This window comes from Schistocerca nitens, chromosome 5 (genome assembly GCF_023898315.1).
Source record: "Schistocerca nitens isolate TAMUIC-IGC-003100 chromosome 5, iqSchNite1.1, whole genome shotgun sequence".
NCBI lineage: Eukaryota > Metazoa > Arthropoda > Insecta > Orthoptera > Acrididae > Schistocerca > Schistocerca nitens.
Window position 1 is genome coordinate 435,047,765 of NC_064618.1, and position 12,660 is coordinate 435,060,424.

At 45.4% G+C, this 12,660-nt stretch overlaps 2 non-coding genes across 2 annotated transcripts; one reads left to right on the forward strand and one right to left on the reverse strand.

Annotated features, from left to right (window-relative positions):
- Window positions 1-10,660: 10,660 nt before the first annotated feature.
- Window positions 10,661-10,734, reverse strand: Trnat-ugu (transfer RNA threonine (anticodon UGU)). Its single transcript has one exon. It is a non-coding gene; the product is annotated as a tRNA-Thr (tRNA).
- Window positions 10,735-11,080: 346 nt separating this feature from the next.
- Trnat-ugu (transfer RNA threonine (anticodon UGU)) lies at window positions 11,081-11,154 on the forward strand. Its single transcript has one exon. It is a non-coding gene; the product is annotated as a tRNA-Thr (tRNA).
- Window positions 11,155-12,660: the final 1,506 nt, after the last annotated feature.

A 12,660-nucleotide genomic window follows, 5' to 3' on the forward strand; every position in this document is an offset into this window, starting at 1 on the left:
TAGACTATGATAATAGTCGCTTGATTTCCGGTAAAGACTGACGCAACCGGACAGTGCCTGATTGCAAATGAGTAATTTGCAGCGGTGAATCACGTTGTATCCAGGGGAAGACCGATGGAAGTGTTTGGCTTTGGGTTTTACCTCGAGGACGATACCTTACATCGCGTATAATGCCAAGAGTGATATACAGAGGAGGTGGTGTTACGACTGGAGGTGTTTTTCCTGGATATCGTGTGGTTCCCTACTGTGCTTAAGAAAACGCTAAATGTCGAAGAATATGGACACGTATTAAGGCATTGTATACTGTGTACTGAAGAGGAAAAGTTCGGAGACGATGATTGTTTGTATGGGCATGACACTGCAGCCTGTTATAAAGCGCCATCTGTGAGGTAATGGTTTGTGGACAACATTCACAAAATGGACTGGTCCGCCCAGAATATTGACCTGACCCTAATGGACACATTTGGTATATAATTAAATGGAATACCTGCAGCCGCAGTTTTTATGTAATTTTATTATATAGCAACCAGTTTCAGTGAATCAATACACCGTCTTCATACCTCAACTGTCCGCGCCGATAGCTGAGTGGTCCTACGGCCCCGGGTTCGATTCCCAGCTGGGTCGGGGATTTTCTCCGCTCAGGGACTGGGTGTTGTGTTGTCTTCACCATCATTACATCGCCATCCGGCGCGCACGTTGCCCAATGTGGCGTCTAAAGTAATAAGACCTGCAGCAAGGCGGCCGGACCTGCCCCATGAGGGGCCTCCCGGCCAATGACGCCAAACGCTCATTTCCACACCTCAACTAACGCTTAGGAGGTGAACCCCAGCTTGGGTTGAGGTCTGAAGGTGGTGTATTGATTCACCGAAACTGGTTGCAATACACTCTGAAGAGGCAAAGAAACTGATACACCCGCCTAATATCGTGTAGGGCCCCCGCAAGCACACAGAAGTGCCACAGCACGACGTGGCATAGACTCGACTAATGTCTGAAGTAGTGCTGGAGAGAAATGACACCATGAATCCTGCAGGGCTGTCCATAAATCCGTAAGAGTACGAGGGTTGGAGATTTCTTCTGAATAGCACGTTGCAAAGCATGCCAGATATGCTCAATAATGTTCATGATTGGGGAGTTTGGTGGCCAGAGGAAGTGTTTAAACTCAGAAGAGTTTTCCTGGAGTCAGTCTATAACATTTCTGGGCGACTGGGGTGTCACATTGTCCCGCTGGAATTCTCCAAGTACATCGGAATGCACAAAGGTCATGAATGGATGCAGGTGATCAGACACGATGCTTACGTACGTTTCACCTGTCAGAGCCATATCTAGACGTTTCAGCGGTCCCATCTCACTCCAACTGCACACGCCCCACACCGTTACAGAGCCTCCACCACCTTGAACATTTCCCTGCTGACATAAGGGGTCCATGGATTCATGAAGTTGTCTCTATAGCCATACACGTCCATCCGCTCGATACAACCTGGAACGAGACTCGTCCGATCAAGCAACATGTTTCCAGTCATCAACAGTCCAGTGTCGGTGTTGGCAGGCCCAGGCGAGGTGTAAGGCTTTGAGTCGTGCAGCCATCAAGAGTACACGAGTGAGCCTTCGGTTCCGAAAGCCGATATCGATTATGTTTCGTTGAATGGTTCGCACGCTGACACTTGTTGATGGCCGAGCATTGAAATCTGCAGCAATTTGCGGAAGGGTTGCTCTTCTGTCACGTTGAACGATTCTCTTCAGTCGTCGTTGGTCCTGTTCTTGCAGGATCTTTTTCCGGCCACATCGGTGTCAGAGATTTGATGTTTTACCTGATTCCTGATATTCACAGTACGCTCGTGAAATGGTCGTTCGGAAAAATCCTCACTGCATCGCTACTTCGGATATGCTGTGTCCCATCGCTCATGCACCGACTATAACACCATGTTCAAACTCACTAAAATCTTGATGACCTACCACTGAAGCAGCAGTAACCGATCTAACAACTGCTCCAGACAGTTGTCTTATATAGGCGTTGCCGTCCGCAGCGGGGTATTCTGCCTGTTTACATATCTCTGTATTGGAATACGCATGCCTATACCAATTTCTTTGGCACTTCAGTGCAATAAAATAACAGCAAATCGACGTCTGCAGGTATTTCATTTTATTACGTAAGTAAATAGCCGAAGTCTCATAGACCATCACTCAGAAGGATTCACGTGCAAAAACATTTGGAATGAGTTGTAACGTGAACTTCTCTATAGACCCCGCTGTTCAACGAGGCTACCTTCTATGGTTCTCTCCGCTCTTGACGAAAAATTGGCTCCCATTCCTCCACAGACATTCAAATACCTCATTTCAAGTATCCCCGGCAGGGTTCAAGCCTTCATAAAGGCGAAGAGCGGACAGAACCCATTTTAATGTTTACTATTAGATGTCTCGATATTTTTAATCAGATGTGCATTTGTTTACATCTACTGAGCGAGGTGCCGCAGTGGTTAGCACAGTGGACTCGAGTTGAGGAGAACGACGCATCAAATTCGCGTCCGTCCATCCAGATTTAGGTTATCCATTAATTATCTAAATCGCTCTAAGGAAATGTAGGGATGGTTCCTTGGACGCGGCGCGGCCGATTTCCTTCTCCGTCCTTGAAACATTCTGAGCTTGTGCTCCGCCTATAATGAACTCAGTACCGGCGGAAAGTTAAACCCTTTCCCTCCTTCGTTTTACATATGTACTCAGCAAGCTACCGAGAGGTATGTGAGAAAGGGTCCTTCTATCTCTTGAAGAGGTGGATATTATTCATTTATCCACATGTACCACCTACGTGTTATGAGACGTAAAGCAAACTATCTAAGCTCCTGGAATTCATTAACCTTAAATGGGATTCTTCTCGTAAATTAAGTGGGAAAGATAACTGTTAGTTGGCTTTTCTATGTTTTAGTTACATATATGTATATTTACTTGAAAACGTGAGTTTTGCGGAGACTTTTGTGAAATAAATGATAGAGATGAAATTGACAGAGCTTCGTCTACCTGGTAGTTCCTGGCAGATCCTGTACGACGAGGGTCAGGCTTTCCGGAACCGCCGTCTCCTGAAACATGTAAAGAAGGAATTGTACGTGAGGCAAGAACCTCGCTTTCTCATCATTCTAAGTTAGAGAACACATTGACCTGAAAACTTGTTGATTACACAACGTTGCACATGGAGATTGAAACAGCTACAAAAATGACATAGTGAACGTCATCGGCGTGAAATAATGCAACCCTCTGCGAAAACTGATATGCAGATTACTTAATAGAAAAAGAAAACTGCATAATTTTCAGCACTTCAGAAAGTTGAGTAGATGTAGTCGTTAACGTAGGCTAATGTGAGGACCATCAACCCGAAGAAAAGTGATTCAAATTCTGGTAATGGGAGAAAATATAATCGCAAAAAAAAAAAAAAAACCGACAGGCAAGGCGAAGAATGGTCATAGGCTACTCTCCTGATCACTAGCCCGGGCAGCAGTGTCTCGCGTTAAATTACAAGCCCCTTATCAGTGTATCGAGAGATGAGGCTATGTGACAGTGTGACAGTAATTATGTCTATCCGTCCGTCGGAAGGAATCTTTAAGTGCGGCAGGTTCACCTGTGCTTTTCGAGTGGAGAGGGCTAAGCACTGTCACGTGTTTTTACTTTCTCCCTTCCTTTCCTTTTGTAACATACGACCAACGTGTTGCACAAGTACACGACAGTCACATACATGATCCGGATACACATTTCAGATGACAGCAGCCATGTACGTATCCTTGGACTTTGCCAAATTTGCAGAGCAGAGTTGCCATGCTGACCTCTAAGCTCAGCATCGTGTGTAGTGCTGGTTTTTGGAACTACGACGTATAACAAGAAAAGTGCAGCTCAGGGCGTCATTAGCTGAAGTAATAGAATTTGCTCGTTCCCTGAATATTGAGGGTTGTTTGATATGTCTGATAAATTTCCATGAAAGAATGGAAAATTTTTGTTGCACCTTCGCGGTTGGTAATCTCCATTATTCCAAATAATATTACCAGTTTACAGCGAGTGGTTCATTGTTGACAGTCTCAATTTGTCAGTGTGTCCACTACGATTGTAAATGGAGAAAACAGAATTTCGTGCTATTATTAAACATTTTCATTTCAAGGGTTGGTCTACAGCACAAATAAAAACGGAACTGGATGAAGTTCATGCGGTTACTGCACTACCATTGAAGACCAATTGCTTTTGGATTAATGAATGTAAACATGTTCGAAAAAGCACCGAAGACGAAGCACACTCAGCCCGTCCAGCTGAAGCCGTCTTAAAGGAAACCATTGACAAAATACGTAGTCATCTCAACTGTGCGAGTACATAATATACTGCACGGAGAATTCGCTATGAAGAAGCTATGTGCGCGGTAGGTGCCGCGATTGCTCATAGTCGACAAAAAACGCGTCTGGTACAACATTTCAACACAATGTCTGGCGATGTTCAATCGCAGTTCGCAAGGCTTTTAGCGCAGATTCGTGACTGTTGATGAAACCTGGCTCGACCATTACATCAAAGTCAAAACGGCAGTCAAAACATAAAGGTTGGTGAAAGTGCACCAAAGAAGGCAAGAACCATTATGTCAGCTGTTAAGGCGACGACCACTGTTTTTAGGAAATTCCAAGGAATAATCCTCATAGATTCCTTGGGAAAAAGCACACCATAACTGTACCCTGTTATGCGTCGCCATTGAATCCTTTGAAACTTGCATTCGCTGAAAAGAAGACAAAGTTTGGTATGTAAATAGTGATCTTTCACCAGGATAATGCACTATCTCGCACAACAGCGATGAAAATGGTCAAAGTGCATGAATTGGGCTTTGAACTGGTTCCTCATACAACCTGTTCACTAGACTTAGCACCAAGTGACTTTCCTTTCCCCTAACCTGAAACTTTGGCTTGCTAGGAAGAAATTTTCATAAAATGAGTAAGTGATAACTGGAGCCAACGAGTAGTTTTGCAGAGTGTGACAGAACCTATTTTTCTGAGGGGATGAAAAACCTGCGGTACGCTGGACCGAAGGAGAATATGTCGAGAAGTAAGATGCGTTGTTTACAGTACAAAAACTTTTTCTTGCTTCGTTACCAGACTTATCAAACTACCCACATATGAACCTTTATCGGCTTTTAATGAGTACCCGTTAGCTGGCGTAAAACAGCCAAAGATAGTATTTTATGACGCCATGATATTCCAATTTTTCCCTTTTTTCTGAAACATTCGCATTGCTGCAGTCAAAAGATGCCATATGAACTAAGTAATTTCCCACATTAAACATGGTGACTTGGAATTTCCTACGTATTTACAAAAAACCGGTCATTAATTTATATTATCATCTCTGTGAAGGGCGAGAACGTTTCACCTTGATCTCGCATTTCCCAAAATAAACGAAAGTTTTGATGGACTAAGGAAACAATAAGGCAGAAATAAATCAGGGCGGTGAAGTGTCATGTATGTGTCAGTCGGTTGTATGGAATCAGCACAAGAAAAAGTGTCGGCGTGGGATCTTGACAAAATGTTTTGGATGTACCCAAGACCACGCCGTGAATGAAGTTGGCCAACTTGCTGATGAATCAACGTGAATTGCCTAACATGGATTTGCACGGAATTGTGTACGACACCAACCTAGTAACACAGCGCAGGAAAAAGAGTCGTAAAAAGATCCTAACTGACTGCAGTCGGAGACGAGTGTCTCACCTGCCAGTCGGTCCCAAAGCCTGTAGGAATTGCTGCAGACAGCAAATTCAGATCCATTCAATCAGTCTCCAAGCGAACGTAGCGGCGAGAAGAGCACGCAGTCGTTGTTTGTAGCCAAGAAACTCGCAAAATGCTCTTGCTCACAGCGCGAAATAAAGTTAAGTCTTCAGTGGGCCAAACAACACCGAAACCGGACAGTACCTGTTGAGATGGGGGCGTTTAGTGTAGTCCGATGAATTGCGATTTGACCTTTTTTGAAATGACCCTAAGCGACGAGTGTACCGACTTATAAATGAAACGTTTAACCCGCAATGTCCGAGAGGTGTAATTCTAACTGGGGTGGTTCTATGACATCTTGGGGGCGTTTATCATACCATGAGTTGCGTACACTGATTGAGTTACCGCGAACTTGAATCAAGATGTTTATTTTATCATCCTCGGTTAACAGGTGTTTACTTCTGTTCTACATCTTCATGAACAGTGTACTGTTTCCCTTTTCTCTACATCTTCGTGATGAGTACACTGTGTAACATGGTGCAAGATGTTTGAAATTCTGAGAAAAATGTGTAAACTGTAGGGAAAGACGGGTAATATCCAATATATACAAGAAGCAAAAGGGAACTGTAATGCTGGAAGATCAAGAACGAAGTGCTCAGATTAAAAATGGTATAAGGTGGGGATGCAGTCTTTCACCTCCACTGTTCAATCTCTACATCGAAGAAGCAGTGACAGAAATAAAAGAAAGGTCCAAGAGTGGGATTAAAATCAACGTGAAAGCATGTGGTTCAAATGTCTCTAAGCACAACTTGTTGTTGTTGTGGTCTTCAGTCCTGAGACTGGTTTGATGCAGCTCTCCATGCTACTCAATCCTGTGCAAGCTTCTTCATCTCCCAATGCGTACTGCAGCCTACATCCTTCTGAATCTGCTTAGTGTATTCATCTCTTGGTTTCCCTCTACGATGTTTACCCTCCACGCTGCCCTCCAATACTAAATTGGTCATCCCTTGGTGTCTCAGAACATGTCCTACCAACCGATCCCTTCTTCTTGTCAAGTTGTGCCACAAACTCCTCTTCTCCCCAATCCTACTCAGTACCTCCTCATTAGTTATGTGATCTACCCATCTAATCTTCAGCATTCTTCTGTAGCACCACATTTCGAAAGCTTCTATTCTCTTCTTGTCCAAAGTATTTATCGTCCATGTTTAACTTCCATACATGGCTACACTCCATACAAATACTTTCAGACACGATTTCCCGACACTTAAATCTATACTCGATGTTAACAAATTTCTCTTCTTCAGAAACGCTTTCCTTGCCATTGCCAGTCTACATTTTATATCCTCTCTACTTCGACCATCATCAGTTATTTTGCTCCCCAAATAGCAAAACTCCTTTACTACTTTAAGTGTCTCATTTCCTAATCTAATTCCCTCAGCATCACCCGACTTAATTCGACTACATTCCATTATCCTCGTTTTGCTTTTGTTGATGTTCATCTTATATGCTCCCTTCAAGACACTGTCCATTCCGTTCAACTGCTCTTCCATTGACCTTGCCGTTGGTGGGGAGGCTTGTGTGCCTCAGCGATACGTAGGTGCAACCACAACGGAAGGGTATCTGTTGAGAGGCCAGACAAACGTATGGTTCCTGAAGAGGGGCAGCAGCCTTTTCAGTAGTTGCAGGGGCAACAGTCTGGATGATTGACTGATCTGGCCTTGTAACACTAACCAAAACGGCCTTGATGTGCTGGTACTGCGAACGGCTGAAAGGAAGGGGAAACTACAGCCGTAATTTTTCCCGAGGGCATGCAGCTTTACTGTACGGATAAATGATGATGGCGTCCTCGTGGGTAAAATTTTCCGGAGGTAAAATAGTCCCCCATTCGGATCTCCGGGCGGGGACTACCTTGGAGGACGTCGTTATCAGGAGAAAGAAAACTGGCGTTCTACGGATCGGAGCGTGGAATGTCAGATCCCTTAATCGGGCAGGTAGACTAGAAAATTTAAAAAGGGAAATGGATAGGTTAAATTTAGATATAGTGGGAATTAGCGAAGTTCGGTGGCAGGAGGAACAAGACTTTTGGTCAGGCGAATACAGGGTTATAAATACAAAATCAAATAGCGGTAATGGAGGAGTAGGTTTAAGAATGAATAAAAAAATAGGAGTTCGGGTAAGCTACTACAAACAACATAGTGAACGCATTATTGTGGCCTTACTAATCTAAGGACAGCACTCACATCCATGCCCGAGGCAGGATTCGAACCTGCGACCGCAGCAGCAGTGCGGTTCCGGACTGAAGCGCCTACAACCGCTCGGCCACAGTGGCCGGCGGTGAAAGGATATCAATGGGAATATTCGGTGATGACACAGCTATCTTCAGTGAAAGTGAAGAAGAATTACAGGATATGATGAATGGAATGAACAGCCTAATGTGTACAGAATGTGGATTGGGAGTAAATCGAAGAAGGAGGAAAGTAATGAGAAGTAGCAGAAATGAAATAGGGAGAAACTTAACATCAGGATTTGTGATCACGAAGTAGACGAAATTAAGGAATTATGCTATGTAGGCAGCAAAATAACCTATGATGGACGAGCGAGGAGGGCATAAAGAAGAAACTAGCACTGGAAAAACAGGCACTCCTGACCAACGGAATTCTACTAGTATCAAACATAAGTCTTAATTAGAGTAATAAATTTCTGAGAATGCACGTTTGGCGCACAGCATTGTATTATAGCGGAACATGGACTGTGGGAAAACTGGAATAGAAACGAACTGAACAATTTGATATGTGATGCTACAGAAGAATCCTGAAAATTCGATGAACTGATAAAGTAAGCAATGAGGAGGTTCTGCGTAGAAGAGGAGAGGGAAGGAATACATGGAAAACACTGACAAGAGGGGATAGGATTATAAGACACCTGTTAAGACATCAGGGAATAACATCCCATGTACTGGAGGGAGCTGTAGAGGGTACAAACTGTAGAGGAAGACAGAGATTGGATACGTCCAGCAAATAATTGAGGATATAGGTTACAAGTACTACTCTAAGATGAAAATTTTGGCACAGGAGAGGAATTCATGGCAGGCCACATCAAACCAGTCAGAAGGCTGATGACGCAGAAAAAAAAGAAATAACTATGGGCACTCCCGTTTTCCAAGATAACTACAGCCATGTGAACGGGGCATCAAACACACGTTTCTGGCGCCCAATCGCACCTCCACTGCCCCGCTAAATCAACCAATCTTAATCCTATAGAAAATGTCCGGAATGTTTTAGAACAGAGGCTGAAATGCAGCAATCAACATCTCTGCTCTACGGGATATAATCATCAGTGAGTGGCTTCAGCTGGATACGGTGTACTTGAACAAACCTGTGGACTCTCCTCTTCTCGGTCCACCTCAGTAGCTGCGTGGACAGCGTAGATCGGTGCTATGCAGAAACCTGGGATTACTCCTTAGTGGAAGGATTGGGATGGGCTCCACTCAGCCTCGCGATGGCAGTGCAGTAGCTACTAGAATGAGATGTGGCCGCTCCAAAACCTGCAAAGCGGGCAATACCCGGGAGAGCACTGTGCTAGCATCCAAATGACGCCATTGTGGGAGGACGACACGGTGACCGGTGGGTCTCGATTGGCCCATTTGTGGTCAGAGCGTCAGAGCTTTGCTTTGCTACTTTTCCGTTACTAACGCTAGAAGCTAGAACGCTCAAAACTTGAACCGCATTAGTAACACACTAACTCCCGGGAGTTGTAACGTGGCTGACTTGTTCATGTAGAGTACCCTTCACATCTTTATTCATATTTTTATGGTCTCATGGTACTCCTCAGGTCTGTTTACGTAATGAGTGGGTAACTGAGACGTTCCTTTCGTAATTCGTATTACTACTTGCAAGATGCATGTGTAACTCCACACATCGCCTACAGTTAAGACAAGAATTCGCTGTTCAGTTCACCGAGCGAGGTGGCGCAGTGGTTAGCACACTGGACTCGCATTCGGGAGGACGACGGTTCAATCCCGTCTCCGGTCATCCTGATTTAGGTTTTCCGTGATTTCCCTAAATCGTTTCAGGCAAATGCCGGGATGGTTCCTTTGAAAGGGCACGGCCGATTTCCTTCCCAATCCTTCCCTAACCCGAGCTTGCGCTCCGTCTCTAATGACCTCCTTGTCGACGGGACGTTAAACACTAACCACCACCACCACCACCTGTTCAGTTCCGTTTGTGAGAAGCTGTATTTTTCCGTTTATTCGGCACGTCAGCCTAACAGAGAGGCGGCGGAGGGGAGCTAGCGACCATCCTTCGGCGCGGCCGTAAATGTAAAGTGGGCTTCAGAGCCGAAGATGCCTCCACCCTCGTTTTTTCTACCGGTTCAGCGCGGGTTATGTCAACGCAACGGGTGGTAGCGCGTCAGACAGCAAGTCCTCGTGCAAAGACACGATGGCTTCGTGAAGGAATGTCTCCTTTCTTTAAACGAAAAAGGCGGCGGTTGGAATCTTCCGTGTGAACTGAAACACATAGCATCTCAACATCTGCTTTGGAACATGGCTGGAAAGACGGATAGCTTCTCCCTCTTGCAGACGCTGTGCCGAAATCTTGGAATTTCATTGGAGCGGTGGTCGCAGTCTCGGCAAAACTTGGCCCTTTTGACGGCGCTCGGAATCACTGCTGTCACTGGTGGATGAGTGGAAGCTTTTCCAAAATTAGAGAGACGCTAGAATTTTAGTAAAGTCACAGACAACTCTGTCCTCTGCCTCCAAGAACGACCGTCTCGCTGGAGCTTCGTGGGCAGCGCGCGCGAAGATGGGACCTGTACATTGTCAACTGCTGCACTTGGCCGGCATGCACACACGCACGAGTATTGGAATTCATTTAAATGATGACTAACTGACAACCTCAGCTGCTGACAGGTGTTGTTGTTATACCTCGATGTGGACAGCTGAAAATGTGTGCCCCGACCGGGACTCGAACCCGGGATCTCCTGCTTACATGGCAGACGCTCTAACCATCTGAGCCACCGAGGACACAGATGAATAGCGCGACTGCAGGGACTTATCCCTTGCACGCTTCCCGTGAGACTCACATTCCCAACTGTCCACAATTCTACATATGTATTGTACCTTATAGACATTTGCCCACCCACTCATTACTCGCGCACGCGCTGGCGATTCCCGTAAGAGTTTGGGCAACCTGTGCGCATTCGCACAGACAAAGGTCAATGGCTGGGTAGCCTTTACTATATGAGTAATGAGTGGGTGGGCAAATGTCTATAAGGTACAATACATATGTAGAATTGTGGACAGTTGGGAATGTGAGTCTCACGGGAAGCGTGCAAGGGATAAGTCCCTGCAGTCGCGCTATTCATCTGTGTCCTCGGTGGCTCAGATGGTTAGAGCGTCTGCCATGTAAGCAGGAGATCCCGGGTTCGAGTCCCGGTCGGGGCACACATTTTCAGCTGTCCACATCGAGGTATAACAACAACACCTGTCAGCAGCTGAGGTTGTCAGTTAGTCATCATTTATTTCAGGGAAAAGCTGCACGGTCATCAACAATAACTGTTCTTTCGAGAACAAGTTACTATCTTTGTATATATGGAATTCATTTGTTGAGATTCAGGCAGCAATTCAGGTGCACAGTCTTTGTTTATATTGCGAAGTCAGTAGGTTCGTTTATTGATGACCACAGTTAGTTGTTTGATTTGCAGGGTGGAAACTTCTTGGCAGATTAAAACTGTGTGCCGTACCGAAATTCGAATTCGGGACCAGTTGCCTTTCACGGGCAAGTCCCGAGTTCGAGTCTCGGTCCGGCACACAGTTTTAATCTGTCAGGAAGTTTCATATCAGTGCACAGGTGGTGGTGGTGGTGGTTAGTGTTTAACGTCCCGTCGACAAGGAGGTCATTAGAGACGGAGCGCAAGCTCGGGTTAGGGAAGGATTGGGAAGGAAATCGGCCGTGCCCTTTCAAAGGAACCATCCCGGCATTTGCCTGAAACGATTTAGGGAAATCACGGAAAACCTAAATCAGGATGGCCGGAGACGGGATTGAACCGTCGTCCTCCCGAATGCGAGTCCAGTGTCAGTGCACAGTCCACTGCAGAGTGAAAATCCCATTTTGCAGGATAGACTTTACCTGTGTGGGCAGTGTTGCTCTTCGAAGTTCACGTTTTATGTATTAGCATTTTCTGATATCCTTTTCGCTTGATCATTGGCAATATTCACTTTGCGATCCCAATAATGGTACCAAGGTCGGAGTTAAACATAACTGTTTCTTGAACTTTGCACTTATTGTCATCTGGTTGAAGGTTTCGCACTTAAATGCACATTTAGAGAAATAAACAGCATCTTTTATAAGCGCGCATTTTCATTCAGTAGTTAGCCGTTTAACTTGACTAATATGTGGTGTCGTGTGGTGGTTGACCTGCGTATTTCATGCCTGACAATTAATTTTTAAACGTAGGCCTACCCCTGTTCAGATTTGATGAGACGTCATCTGTTATGCGTTTCATTACCTTTTAAAAGTAAATTCGCATGATAGCATAGGAAGCGTCATTCCGTTTTGCGATCGTGGGGTCGTTACTTTTGCACCTCATGGGTACAGCAACCGCAAGCACCTCAACTCACAGAATGACTGACTTTCTCTTTTGTTCGTTTCAGTATACTATGAATGGCCCGCCCGGTAAGTGGTTCGGTGTAACGCACTGCATCCGGGCGGGAACGCGTGCCGGTCCCTGGTACGAATCCGCCCGGCGGATTAGTGTCGAGGTCCGGTGTGCCGGCCAGTCTGTGGATGGTTTTTGAGGCGGTTTTCCATCTGCCTCGGCGAACGCGGGCTGGTTCCCCTTATTCCGCCTCAGTTACACTATGTCGGTGATTGCTGCGTAAACAGTTTCTCCACGTACGCATTCACCATAATTACTCTATCACGCAAACGTTGGGGTTACAGTCGTCTGG